This window comes from Bidens hawaiensis, unplaced genomic scaffold (assembly GCF_021521415.1).
Source record: "Bidens hawaiensis isolate Kalapana, Puna unplaced genomic scaffold, B.hawaiensis_p1.1 tig00039628_1, whole genome shotgun sequence".
In the NCBI taxonomy this organism is placed as follows: domain Eukaryota; kingdom Viridiplantae; phylum Streptophyta; class Magnoliopsida; order Asterales; family Asteraceae; genus Bidens; species Bidens hawaiensis.
The window spans coordinates 46,672-60,242 of NW_027496983.1; the positions used below are offsets into that span (position 1 = coordinate 46,672).

At 36.3% G+C, this 13,571-nt stretch overlaps 1 long non-coding RNA gene across 1 annotated transcript; it reads left to right on the plus strand.

The window, feature by feature from the left end:
- Positions 1-12,578: 12,578 nt before the first annotated feature.
- Positions 12,579-13,428, plus strand: LOC143591419 (uncharacterized). Its single transcript, XR_013145668.1, has 2 exons — positions 12,579-13,020; positions 13,154-13,428. It is a non-coding gene; the product is annotated as an uncharacterized LOC143591419 (long non-coding RNA).
- Positions 13,429-13,571: the final 143 nt, after the last annotated feature.

Consider the following 13,571-nt stretch of genomic DNA (forward strand, 5'->3'; position numbering starts at 1 on the left):
TAAATATGTATATATGAGTGTAAGTATATATGTATATTCTTTGTTATGAAATTATTATTTAAGCAATAATGAGTATTCTTAAATAATAAAAAGAAGAGAATACGTTTCTTTGAGAAGAAGAAACGTCGGGTTTTTATAAATAAACTAAAGGTTTATAATTACATTTAAACTAAAGGTTTTCAAGTAAAAGAGATTTATGAACTAAAGGTTCATCGAGGTAGAGTTATAAAATAAGACTAAAGGTCTTAAGCCGGATTGTATATCCGACTAACAAATGTTTATACTCGTACTATAGGTGCGAGATAAAAAGGGAAAGACCCTCGGACAGTGAGTGAAGCCGATCCCAAAGCGAAAAAGTGAATACGCCCCCAAACTTTTAAACTTGTTTTCAAATGAGACAAACATGTTATATGAAAATGTTTACAAGGGACTACGTGTCCCTAAAACCATTATAAATGAAAGTATAAACCTAGCCCTCAGGCTGTGGTATACATGTGTCTGGATCCTTACATATGTGGTAGTACGCGATGGGCACATCGCACCACCCTGATCGTAGGACGTCTTCCCGCGGGAGGTATGATCATTGTGTATACTTACGGGTACTTAGCTAAGTCGAACGTTGCGGTGTTTGCTGAGGTGACCTAGAGTAGAGACTTGAATTTATAAATGTGATTTGACTTTGTTATTCCTAAGCCACGATGGGCCGAGGCAGGCGTAGTCTCGAGGGGTAATAAAGTAAAAGAAAATATTTTAGCGTCAGCGTGTTCACCAGCATTCGTTGCTGACGTATATTCTTACATTTTGCAGGTGAACAAGATTAGCGCTTGGGAATGTCGAAGTGCTACTTATACATCCGATGGCTCGGATTTGTTGTATAAACTTAATATGTTAAAATGGTGGTTTGTAACTAAAACAAGTAATCTATTGAACTTAAACGGGAAACTGTTATATCCCGTCTTTTGTATTGTAAATATTTTACAAATTTGATCCTTATAATTTATAAAGACTTCCGCTAATTTAACGTAAATCTGATTTATTAATAAATGTGGTACCAACTATTGGGTCACACTCCTAGGCCGTGTTTTGGGGTGTGACAACAGAGCACTAAGATTCATACGGCTGGAGGATCCAAGAACGATTAGGGGCCCAAACGAAGAACGATTAGGGGCCCAAACGAAGAAAGAATCTCCTAACCAGAAATAAGGATCCTCATTTAGGAACAATAACTCGAAGCCTTGCTCCAAGTTCAACAACCAAAACGTCTGGGCAGTTGACGAAGGAGATGATGATGAGGACTATCCAAGTATTTCTGAATATTTCTTCTCTGTTGATACTCGTGGTTTGATTTGTGCCATGAAGGATCTTGGAGAGAAAGCAAGGTGGCCTTGGAAAATTGAGAAAACAACATCCTTCAAAGACAAGTCCAAGTGGTGTGCATTCCATGAAGACTTTGGCCATGAGACCGATGATTGTATTGGTTTAAGGAGGGAAATTGGATACCTCCTAAGCAAATGCCATTACAAAGAACTATTGGGAAGAAAAACGTCGAAGATCCAGGATCCTGAGGATATCCCGCAAAAAGCAACTCCGCCCCCACCAGATGCACAACTAATCAACTTCATCTCCGGTGGCTCGGATATATGTGGTACTTCCTTCTCCGTAGCTAAGATACTGGCCAAAGAAACCAAGATGGAGAAAGGGGAACGACCAGTCATATCCACTACTTTGACGACTGACAAAAGAATCTTCTTTGATGAAGAACATAAGACAAGCATCCTGGATCCTCACCACGACGGTTTGATTGTAACTTTATTTATTGCTAACCATTATGTTCGCAGGATCCTAGTCGATGGTGGAAGCTCGGTCAACATCATCCAACATGATGTACTGAACATCCCAGACTCGGAAATCATCCCGAGAACGTCGGTACTAGTGGGTTTCAGTGGTGAAACCAAGAAAACATTGGGGGAGATTAAACTTCTAATATACTTTGAAGGGTTTAATTCCTACCAAAAGTTTTGTGTTATTGACAATCTTTCTTGTTGCAACGTTATTCTTGGTATGCCTTGGGTACATGGAATGAAGGCTGTAGCCTCTACTTACCATCAGTGCATCAAACTACCAACTCCTTGGGGAGTAGTAAGGATAGATGGTGACCAAGTGGAGGCCAAGAATTATTATTCTTCATCCATGAAGCCGACAGCTAAACAGACGATAGCATAGCAATTACAGCAAAATCCTAGGAATGTACTGGAAGCTCGAGAGCAGGACCTAAAAGAAGTATCTTTTGATCCTGAAAATCCAGACATGAAGGTGTTCCTAGGATCCTGTATCCCTGAAGAGATCAAGGAGGATATAATATCCTTCCTAAAGCGACGAAAATCCACGTTTGCCTTCAGACATTCAGACATGACAGGTATTTCTAAGGAGGTAATTACTCAAAAGTTAGGCCTTGATCATTCTATTAAACCCGTCCATCAGAAGCGAAGGAAATTCACTCTGAGAGGAACGCGATCATACAAGAAGAAGTTGAGAACTTCTTAAGGCTGGTATGATCAGAGAGGTTAAGTATCCTTGATGGTTGGCTAATGTGGTTGTTGTTTCAAAAAAGAATGGAAAGTGGAGGGAGTGTGTCGACTTCACCGATTTAAACAAGGCATGCTCCAAGGATCCTTTCCCTTTACCGCATATAGACTCCATGGTGGATGCAACGGCAGGACATGAGATGCTTACTTTTATGGATGCTTCCTCTGGATTTCAACAAATTCATATGGAACCATCTGATCAGGAGGATACAGCATTCATGACTCCTACCGGCATATACTGTTATATTTCTATGCCGTTCGGACTAAGAATTGCTGGGGCAACATATCAAAGACTGGTGAATATGATGTTCAAGGATCAGTTAGGCAAAACCATGGAAGTCTACATAGATGACATGGTGGTGAAATCGAAGAAAATTTAGAATCATCTCAGAGATCTCAAAGAAGCGTTCAACATCCTAGATCAATACAATATGAAACTGAATCCGTCAAAATGCCATTTTGGTGTTAAGGCTGGAAAGTTTCTAGGGTACATGGTCACCAACAGATAGATAGAAGCAAGCCCCGAGCAGATAGAAGCCATTATTAACTAGTCTCCTGTAAATGCCAAGGATGTCCAAAGGCTCACGGGAAGAATAGCGACTCTCAACAGGTTCATCTCAAGATCCTCCGAGAAGTGCAAAGATTTCTACGAAATTCTTAGAAAGAATAAGAAGTTTGAGTGGACGGAAAAGCATGAGGCTGCGCTCGAAGCCTTGAAGGATTACTTATCCTCAGCTCCAACTCTGATGAAGCCTGTGGATGGAGAATCCTTATATCTCTACCTAGCTGTTTCTGGTAATGCTGTAAGTGCCGTCCTCGTTAAGGATCATGAAGGGGAACAACATCCAGTTTATTATGTAAGTAAGTGTCTTTTAGATGCGGAAGCCAGGTATTCTCATTTAGAAAAATTAATTCTTGCACTTATTATGGCTTCTACTAAATTAAGACATTACTTTGAGACTCATACTATTGTCTTGAGAACTAATTATCCTGTTAAGAATGTTCTTAGAAAGCCAGAATTATCAGGTAGAATGGCCAAGTGGGCTGTGAAAATGAGTGCATATGACATTCATTATGAGCCTAGAACAGCTATCAAATCGCAAGCACTAGCAGACTTTGTGGCTGATTTCAGCAGTGACATGCAAAAGGAAGCTGATTTAGAAGTGCAACAACTAGAAGAAACCAAGGATCCTTGGATCCTCTTCACAGATGGAGCATCCAACGTAAGAGGAACATGATTGAGCATACTACTGAAATCGCCACATGGGGAAATAATACCCCAGTACATTGCATGTGCATTCCAAGCCACCAACAATGAGGCAGAATATGAAGCTCTGGTCGCAGGTTTGCAATTAGCCAAAAGCATGAGGATCAGGTATCTTCAAATATATATAGATTCTTTTTTAATAGCTAACCACTTTAACGGTTCTTATACTGTGAAAGGTGAGAATATGGTCAAATATTTAGAAATTGTGAAGGAATTGGCAAAATCCTTCGAGTTGTTTAGTATAATACAGGTACCAAGGGAAGAAAATGCCGGGGCAGATGCTTTGGCAAATTTAGCCTCATCTCTGAAAAATTCCAGAAGACACGAAGATCCCAATTATTCATGTTCTCTCACCAGCAATAAGAGAACAAGAAGTGGGGGAGATAACGAATAACAAAGAAATTGTACTTTGGGATCCATTATCCTCGAATAATCAAGAATCATGGATCCTCCCGATCAAGAAGTACATTCAAACAAGAGAGATTCCAACCACTGAATCCCAAATCCTTCAAACTCAAGGTATCACAATATATTTTATTAGATGATATGCTATACAGGAAATCTCTTGCAGGTCCATACTTGAGGTGCATCGAGGATCCTGAAATCCAAGAGGTGCTCAAAGATTTTCACGAAGGTGATTGTGGTAATCACACCGGAGGTAGAGCCCTGTTTTCTAGGATTCTAAGAACATGATACTTCTGGCCAACAATGAAGAGAGACGCGGTGGAATATTCAAAGAAATGTGATGCTTGTCAAAGACATGCAAACATCCTTCACCAGCCAGCAGAACCTATGTGTCCTATATCCTCTTCATGGCCTTTCATGAAATGGGGTATGGATATTGTAAGCAAACTACCTAAGGCACCAAGAGGAAAAGTATTCATGCTTGCAATGACAGATTACTTTTCAAAATGGATAGAAGCAGAAGCTTTTGTTCAAGTACGCGAAAAAGAGGTGATATCTTTCATTAAAAGAAATATTATTACTAGATTTGGTATCCCCTCGGAAATTGTTTGTGACAATGGTTCCCAGTTTATCGGGAAAAGAACCACTAACTTTTGTGACAGCTGGGGCATCAAGATGATAACCTCTACTCCAGTGCATCCTCAAGCTAATTGTCAAGCGGAGTCTAGCAACAAAATCATCATCAACAATCTAAAGAAGAAACTAGGATCCAAGAAGGGAAAGTGGGCTGAGGAGCTACCTTATGTTCTTTGGGCCGATAGAACGACACCTAAGAATGCAACATGCCAGACACCCTTTTCATTGGTGTTTGGCTCAGAAGCTATAATTCCCACAAAAATGGTAGTTCCCACAGCTAGAACAAGCATACGTGATCCTGAGGCCAACGAAGAAATCCTTCTTGAAGACTTGGATACTGTTGAAGAACTTAGAGACCTGGCCAAGATCAGAATGGCAGCTTATCAACAAAGGGTAGCTGAGGCATACAACAAAAATATAAGGATCAGAAGATTTCAAGAAGGAGATTTAGTTTCGAGGAAAGCCTTCCAAAATACAATCAATCCGGCTGATGGGAAGTTAGCACCCAAATGGGAAGGTCTTTATCAGATCGAGTCGGAGGCAGGAAAGGGGGCATATCATTTGCTCACTATGGAAGGCAACAGGTTACCAAGATCATGGAATGCTATCCACCTCAAGAAGTACTTTTTCTTATCAGGATCAAGTATCTTAAGAGGATTGAGTATCCTTAAATGATCTAGGATCCTAAAATCGGTAACATCTATCTGATCACTTATCCTTTTCAGATTCTTATTAATTTAAGGATAATATATTTTTAACGTTTGCCTTTTCCAAGTTTTTAAGTAACAATGCAGGTTTCAATAAGAGGTTCAATGTCTAAGAGGTTGGCCACCTCTCCCTCACGCTTAAGGTACATCGCTATTTTCCTTGGCCTATCCCATGATTGGGTATGACCCCCGGTGGTCATACCCTCCAAGGTTTAAAGGTTTTCACCTTTCTTATAAATTAGAGTTTCTACACTCTCGCCTAGAGCGCACGCTATCCAACGTATAGTCCAGGGCAGCGGGACCAGTACATGCTTAGTGGCTGACAATTTCGTTGTCTTCGGCTATATGGAGGATCCTATGATTTATGGTAGACGTACCATACCACCGGTTTATAACGTTTTCAAGTTATCTCAAGACAAAGGTTTCTAACATTTTCATGTTAGCTAAGGTTTTGGTGTTTTCACGTCACTCACGTTTGGGCTAAATCCCAGTTTGGGCGAGTTCCCAGTTAACATCCGTATCCTTGGGCCAGTCCCCAGTTTGGGCTTGTCCCCAGTTTAACACCAGTTTGGGCTTGTCCCCAGTTCACGGGCTTGTCCCTAGTTCACGGGCTTGTCCCCAGATTACATGAGCTTGTCCCCAGTTCACGGGCTTGTCCCCAGATTACACGGGCTTATCCCCAGTTGCACGGGCCTGTCCCCAGTTTATTTTATGGGCTTGCCCCCGGTTTATTGGGTTTAATCCTAGATAATATCATAAGTTATTTGCATCAGGTATCATAAATTAGATTCTGAGGATCACCGAAGGATCAATACTTATGGATTCAAAATCCTTTAATTCAATTTTATAAGGATTGCAAAAGTATCAATACTTACGATAACTTAGGTCTAACCAGACCTTACGTTATGATTTCTGTTTATCGGTTTACACTTATTTGATTTCAGTTTATATCTTCATAGATATAAGGATTCATTATTCTCAATCTATTTTTATAAGGATTTAAGATCCTGATTTTTTTTTGCAAGGATATTTTATCCTAAAAACTTTTTACTAAAGAATATTTCTCAAAACTTTCAACAAGTCTAAAGCTATATCGGACAAACTTTCAAAATAACAGACAATCAACAGATAGTTAGAAGATACTATTTATTAAACTTACTTGCAATTACCAAAAATCTTAACCAGGATTTCACCATTCAAAATATGGACCATCCATCCGGGTTAAACATGTGTTACTAGTTGTTCATGATTTGCAGGGAGAAGGATATACAGCTGGAAGGGAAGTTCCCAAGGAAACTCCGTTGATATATGACAATTATATCCAGCTTGTCAAATCTCATATGTTTTTGCAGGAAGTTTGAATTCAAAGGCAAAATGACAGCTGTGATCTTATCACAACCGCCATTTTGGGTGCAATTGTTAGTGCACAGAAATTTAACACTGTGGATATGTTATCCTGGCATATGTTTTGGATCAGTTATCCTTAGTGTGTGTTCCAGATCCCGTCAGGATCAAGTATCCTCAGTATTTATTATTTACTAACGATTATTTCATGTGTATAACATTATATTTGACAGATGTAACGGCTAAAAGACCTGGTCTACCCCCTATTTCGCAGCCTGAGTGATGGAGCACGTGGTCAAAGTGGCTGTTATGATTATATTGAAGGCAATGGCGGATTTTTAGGGATTATTAGTTAATTGTATTTATTATTAATAACTTCATTGAGTTATGATCAGTTAAGGCACACACCCTATATATAACACACAAGCTACATACGTAGAGGAGGACAACAATACACACACACACTTAGAATTATTGTAAACACTGATCATAATCTCCAAACCTTGTATCCTCATTTTTCATATTAATAAAGTGGTGATTGACGATTTGTCATCACCCGGGGTTTTTGTGCCGGCGATCCGAACTAGATCAAGGGCTTTTCCCCGTAACAAATCCGTGTGTTTGTGTTTTAAATCGATGCATACTTGTTTTCATCATCATAGCACTAATCCTCACTAAACGAATTTGGATACATTATCCTTGAGTGATTTTTGTCCAAAACAATCTTGTTCATACTCTTTTACACTAATTTGATCTTAAGGTTTGTGGTATGTTTTGTCACTTTCAAAGTGCATCCTAAACTTATGAGCTTTGTTCATTATTGTTTCGCGTAGCTTCACAACTAACGGTATCCACTTTCGATTTCCGAGTCCAAGGATATCATTATCTCCTTTAATTTTAACGAATCGATTGTGCTATAACCTTCTTCTTTAGAGGTTTGATTTTCATTGATTACATACTCTTGAGGTTTCTTGGTTTTGATTTGTTTATGTCTACTTAGAGTTTTAAATTTCTAAAACTCCAATGTTTTAATTTTCCAACTCTCCTAATTCTTTCGTTTTTGAGTAATAAAATCTTCAGCATCTATTTGAATCTACTATCTTAAGTAGATGTTCTTAGTTCTTCAGGTCTTCTCCTTCTTCTTATTTATGGGTGATAAAAATCTTCAGACTTGATGGTTTTCTCTTTATCATTCTTTGAATCTACTATCCTAAGTAGATATTCTAATGCTATACCATCTTGTTTTACATTCACTCTTTATGTAATTATGCAATCCTCTTTGTATATACATTTTCTGTAATTTAATAATGATTAGATAGTCTTCTTTTATAGTTATCTTGTTTGACTTTTTACTAATGCTTCCTAGTATATTATATCTCTTTGGTTCGTTCTATATCCTTGGATGATATAGTAAGTTTATATTTTAGAATGTCGTAAGTAATCGTAAATCGCTAAACACAGTGGCCAATTGTGTTTAATTATTTACCTTACCTTCAGTATTCTAAATATCTACTAATGTTAACTAAATTTTTCTCAGATTTAATCTATCGAATTTCTTTTGCAGAATTCTTCATCTATTCTTCATGCTTTTGATATTTCCATCCATCATCCTTTCAATTCTTTCTTAGTTTATATGTTCTTTAAGTCTAATTTAATCAATCCTTTTCTTTATATTTACTTTTCTATTTATGATAGATGTTATTCTTAAAAAAAATTTCTAAACTTAAATAAATAATAGCATTCTTGTGTAAAGACACGATCTATATGCTAATATTTCCTTTATATATTAGGGACTTAAATACCCATTCATCATTACAAAATCTCCCGTTTAAAGAACGAGTTTGTAAACAAGCTACAGAAGTTAACTAGACTAATAGTTATTTATTAGAGTTAACATTCCTTTGATCTAGTCTTGTCTTTTCTTGATTGTCTTTGACATTTATTCATATATTCATCGTGAGTGTTTCAATGTTCTTCTTTTAACTGTTACTTGTTTTATTTTCCGCACATTCGTTCTTGTAATGTCCTTTTTCTCCACATGTGAAACACGTAGCCGCTTTCCTTTTACAGTCATTTTCTAAATGCCCTTTTCTCTTACAGAAGGTACACATGACTATGTTAATTAGCTTCTTACATTTTCCTAGATGCCTTTTTCCACAGTTTTTACATATGGGTCTTGTGAATTTTGGCGATCCTTTTTTTTTCTTCTTTGCTTTTCTTCACTTCTTTTGTTTTATTATTTTCTTTTTCTTACGGCTTTATTGTATATTTGGCCAACATCATGGCCTTAAAGGCCGTTTGTGGTACCTGAGTTCTTACTACCCTTCTCGTCTCTTTTGGTAGCCCAGATATGTATTTCATCATATTTTCAAACTCTAAATCATCTAATCGCGGAGTTACTTGACAATATTTTAGCGTTGTATTCCTTGAGATTGTTATTAATGACCTTCTGGTCCCATGGCAAGATTTGGTTTTGTTTCATTTTGTTAATTGGGCAAAATTTCTGTAGAATAAGATTTCTAAATTCTTCCCAGCTTAAATCGTACATTACTTCATTTCCTTTAACTTGAAGTAATACTCTCCACCACTCTAGTGATTTATCTTTGAACATTTGTGAAGAACACCAAATGGCTTGTCTACTTGTGCAACTAATATTGCTTAAGATTGTCTCTTGTTCCTTAAGCCATTTCAAGGTGGATATGGTATCTTCATTTCCACTGAACTTCTTAGGCTCATAGGCTTTATAACTCTTAAAAACATTTTCCGGTTGAAGTTTAGGTTTCTTGTTATTCTTATTCCTTAATTCGTTCTCATGACTAAATTGGTTACAACTTTCTTTTGAAGAATTAGGCTCGTTTTGAGTCCTTTTTCTTGATTCTAATTGTCTAGGTTTATTGAGTATCTTCATTATTGGAGCCATGGCTTCATTAATCATCTCCCAAACTTTGCCTATCAATTGGTCATTCATTTCTTTATTTTTAATGTTCTTCTCACTATTAACTTCTTTTGGAAGAGTTTTCCTTCTATATTCCCTTCTTTTGTCACACTACAATAATCCATAGATAGGTTTAATACTCCAAGGAAATCAAAACATATCTTGTATTGTGCAAGATTTTCTATTACGAATTGGGTTTAGAAAATACTATTGCTATCAATTGGATAATCAATTGGTTTTATTCTTTACAATTCCTTTTACTTATTCATCACGAATATGAGTCTTCATATCTTTATTTTTAACATTCCCCTTATTTCTTTAGAAAAGTTTATATTTTCTTCTTTCTATAACAATTCATGGATATGTTTAATTAATTATTCAAGTCAAAACATATCTTGTACTACGCAAGATTTTCTACTATGAGATGGTTTAATGCTACCAATTAAACGAATGTATTGTCTTATTTCATATTTCTTTTATAATCCATGTTTAATTAACATGAAGTTATATCTTGTTTAATATCTGGTTTATTTTACTTGATTATGTTTCAAGCATTTTTCCTTGTTTTTGTTTGCTGTAATCCCTGCTACTATTCATATAGTAATTTTTGGGATAAAGCTAAATTCATATTTTCTTCTTCCTTTTCTGTCGGAAGTTGTCTTGTTCTTTTAGTCGGACCATAGTCGACTATTTCCACATTATAGATTAGATGTAAAAATGTACTTGTTATACCTTATCCCTAACTCTTTATATATATATATATATATATATATATATATATATATATGTATGTATGTATATATGTATATATGTATATATCTTTTAAATTTTGATATTGTTAATTTAAGTATTTAAACTTTTCTAAACTTATAAAATCTTGTAATAAAATATTTATCTATCATTTGATCAAAGCCTAGGTATAACTGAATATCTAATTCGCTAAGATCGATGGCTCTGATACCAACCTGTCACACCCCGACTTAGGGCCTGGGCGTGTGACCAATAGTTGGTACCGGTTTTGTAAATATATCAGAGTTTTATTATAGCGGAAGACTTTTAAAGATATTTATTATAAAATATTTATATACTTTTAAAAGCATTATAATTTCATTTGTTTGAAAAAGCTTCTCGGGGAAGTCTTTTAACATATAATAAATATTAATATATATATATATATATAGGGAGGGGTTATTGTAAAAAGAAGAGTGTGTCTAAAAAGGGTAAGAAGCAATCTGGGTTGTTAGATCTTGTTAATCAATGGTCAAGATTAGAAGATGGAATAAAATAAGGAGTGTCGTATTTTACCACATGATATTGGTGTGTTAAAGGGTATATTAGGGATATTATGTATTTATATCATGCAGATTGTCAACTTATTAATTGGGGAAGCTCCTATTTCTATGAAATTAGTTGATCGACCTTCCAAAAAACACTCAACAATTTAATCTTCTTATATTATTCAACCATAGACGATTCTAGTCCACAAATAACCACCGCCAGACTGATTTTCTCTCTCTCTCCACCGTCGTAAACAAGAAAGAAGAGGAAGGTTAGTATTTTGGTTTCGTCTATCAATTTCTTTGGTCGATTCAATCTGGTGTGTCTTTGTTTAATCGGTGATGGGTTTTATAGTCTGTTAATTTCAGACTTTTAACCGGTGTGTTTAATTGAAAATGCTGGCAAAGAATAATGGAGAAGAAGAACATTCAATTGAACAATAGCGCGGCAAAATCGAAGGATGCAGGTGTGTTTTTAGGATTTAATTGCTTTTTTAGTTGAAACCCCCAATTTCTAGGGTTTCAGTTCCAGGTCCGATGTGTTCTTTGTGGTCCGATGTGGTTTTATTGTATCAGTGTGTGGTATTTAATAGTGTGTCTGATGTTGGTGATTGAAATGACTATTATGTTGGGTTTGAGTATTTTTTGTGTTTTGAGGTTGTGTGTAAAAAGGTATGTGTGTTTTAAATTTTCGTTTAGTCTGTTAGTGTTTTTTGTAGTCCTTATTTTATGTCAGATGATGTATTTGTTTGTGTTTGTTGTGATGTTGGTTTGTAAGTAACACGTTGGTTTTGGTTTGTTAGTTAGGAGAAGCCCACGAATAGCATACAATACCACTTTCAAGGGTCTAGGCAACGGGGATGAGGTGAAGAAAAAGATTAACTTCAAAGGTATTCATATTCATATTGTTATAGTTTCAGTCTTTACGTACTTAATTTTGGTGTGTTGTTGTAGTACCAGCAATAAATGAAATGCAAGGAAGTTCTTCACGCCGGGCGACAAATTTGGTTGAGGATTTTTTTAAAAGTAAGTATTGAAGTAGATTGTGTTTGTACTTGAAATTAATGTGTTATTTGTTGAAACTAAATAATTGTAGTAGGTTGTGTTTTTAATTGAAATTAATGTGTTATTTGTTGAAACTAAATGCAACTAGCACTATTGACTCAGATGACGACTTTGTAACTCCACGTGATAAGATGTTGAAAAAAGGAAAATTGAGTGAGAAGAAGAAGTTAGCATTTTATGACTATGTTGGACAAAAGATTAAACCGAGGGTGAAACATAGATTGTTCCACGAGTATATCACAAATTTAACCAATGAGCAGAAAAAAGTTGTAACTAGTATGGGTTTTGGTAGTATTCTCGAAATGAGTATAACATACCAACCGGGTTGGCCTACTAGTTGGTTAGAAACTATGACCACAGTAGTAGCATACTCAATTAGGGAGACAAACAAGTAAAAATTACCGAGACACTTGTAGAAAGCATGTTAGGGGTCCCTAGGGGAAGTAATGAGATAGTGGAGACGTTGAGGCCTAGAGCTGAGGATGAAGTTTTGCGAAGATGGAGAAGTCAATTTAAAAACCCACAGGGAAGACTTTGTCCCAACGAATTTATAGAGTTCGTGAAAACCAAGAGGGATGTAGGCTGGCATTTCAAGATGAATTTTTTGGTTGCTCTAGGGACATATATGGGTGATATTGCCGGGAATAACACGGTAAATCAAAAATTTCTACCAGGAGTTAGAGACATAAATAGCTTGGGGGAGTTGAATTGGTGTCGGTACCTAATAACAGTTATGCGAAGGAGACGCGAGAAATGGAACGAAAGTAAAGAATACAACGGGTCCATGATTTTGCTAGCGGTATGTATTTGATTACAATTTTGTTTGTTTTGTAAGGGTATCTCAAAGTATTATTAACACAACTGTTACCTGTCTTTTTTTAAACTGTTAGTTGTTGTTGTTTTTTGAAAATGGTGTTTGATTTTGTTTGTAGTATGCGTACGCGAATAGTTAGTTTAATTGTGTCGTGGAAAATGGCAAGAAGTTGATGCCGGTTAAGGTTTTCGTGGACGACGGCCTAACAGTTTTACAAGACATGTTGGAGGAGAACCGGCTGGGTAAGGTCACAATTGAAAAATCAGCGGGTAAGGTCGTTAAAAAGAAAACAAATCAAGATAAAGATGTGGGGGATGTTGATGGGGGTAAAAAAGTGGCTAAGTTTACGAAAAAGGAGTTAGCCAAAATGGTGATCAGAAAACACACTAAGAAGTTTGTTGGATCGGATCAACAACAAGAGGATGGTGATAAGGTGGCTGATGTTCAAACAAAACAAGATTTTACGGATGATAAAGTTGTTGTATATGAGCAACAACAGGAGGGGTTTGATAATGGTGAAGAAATGATAAATATGC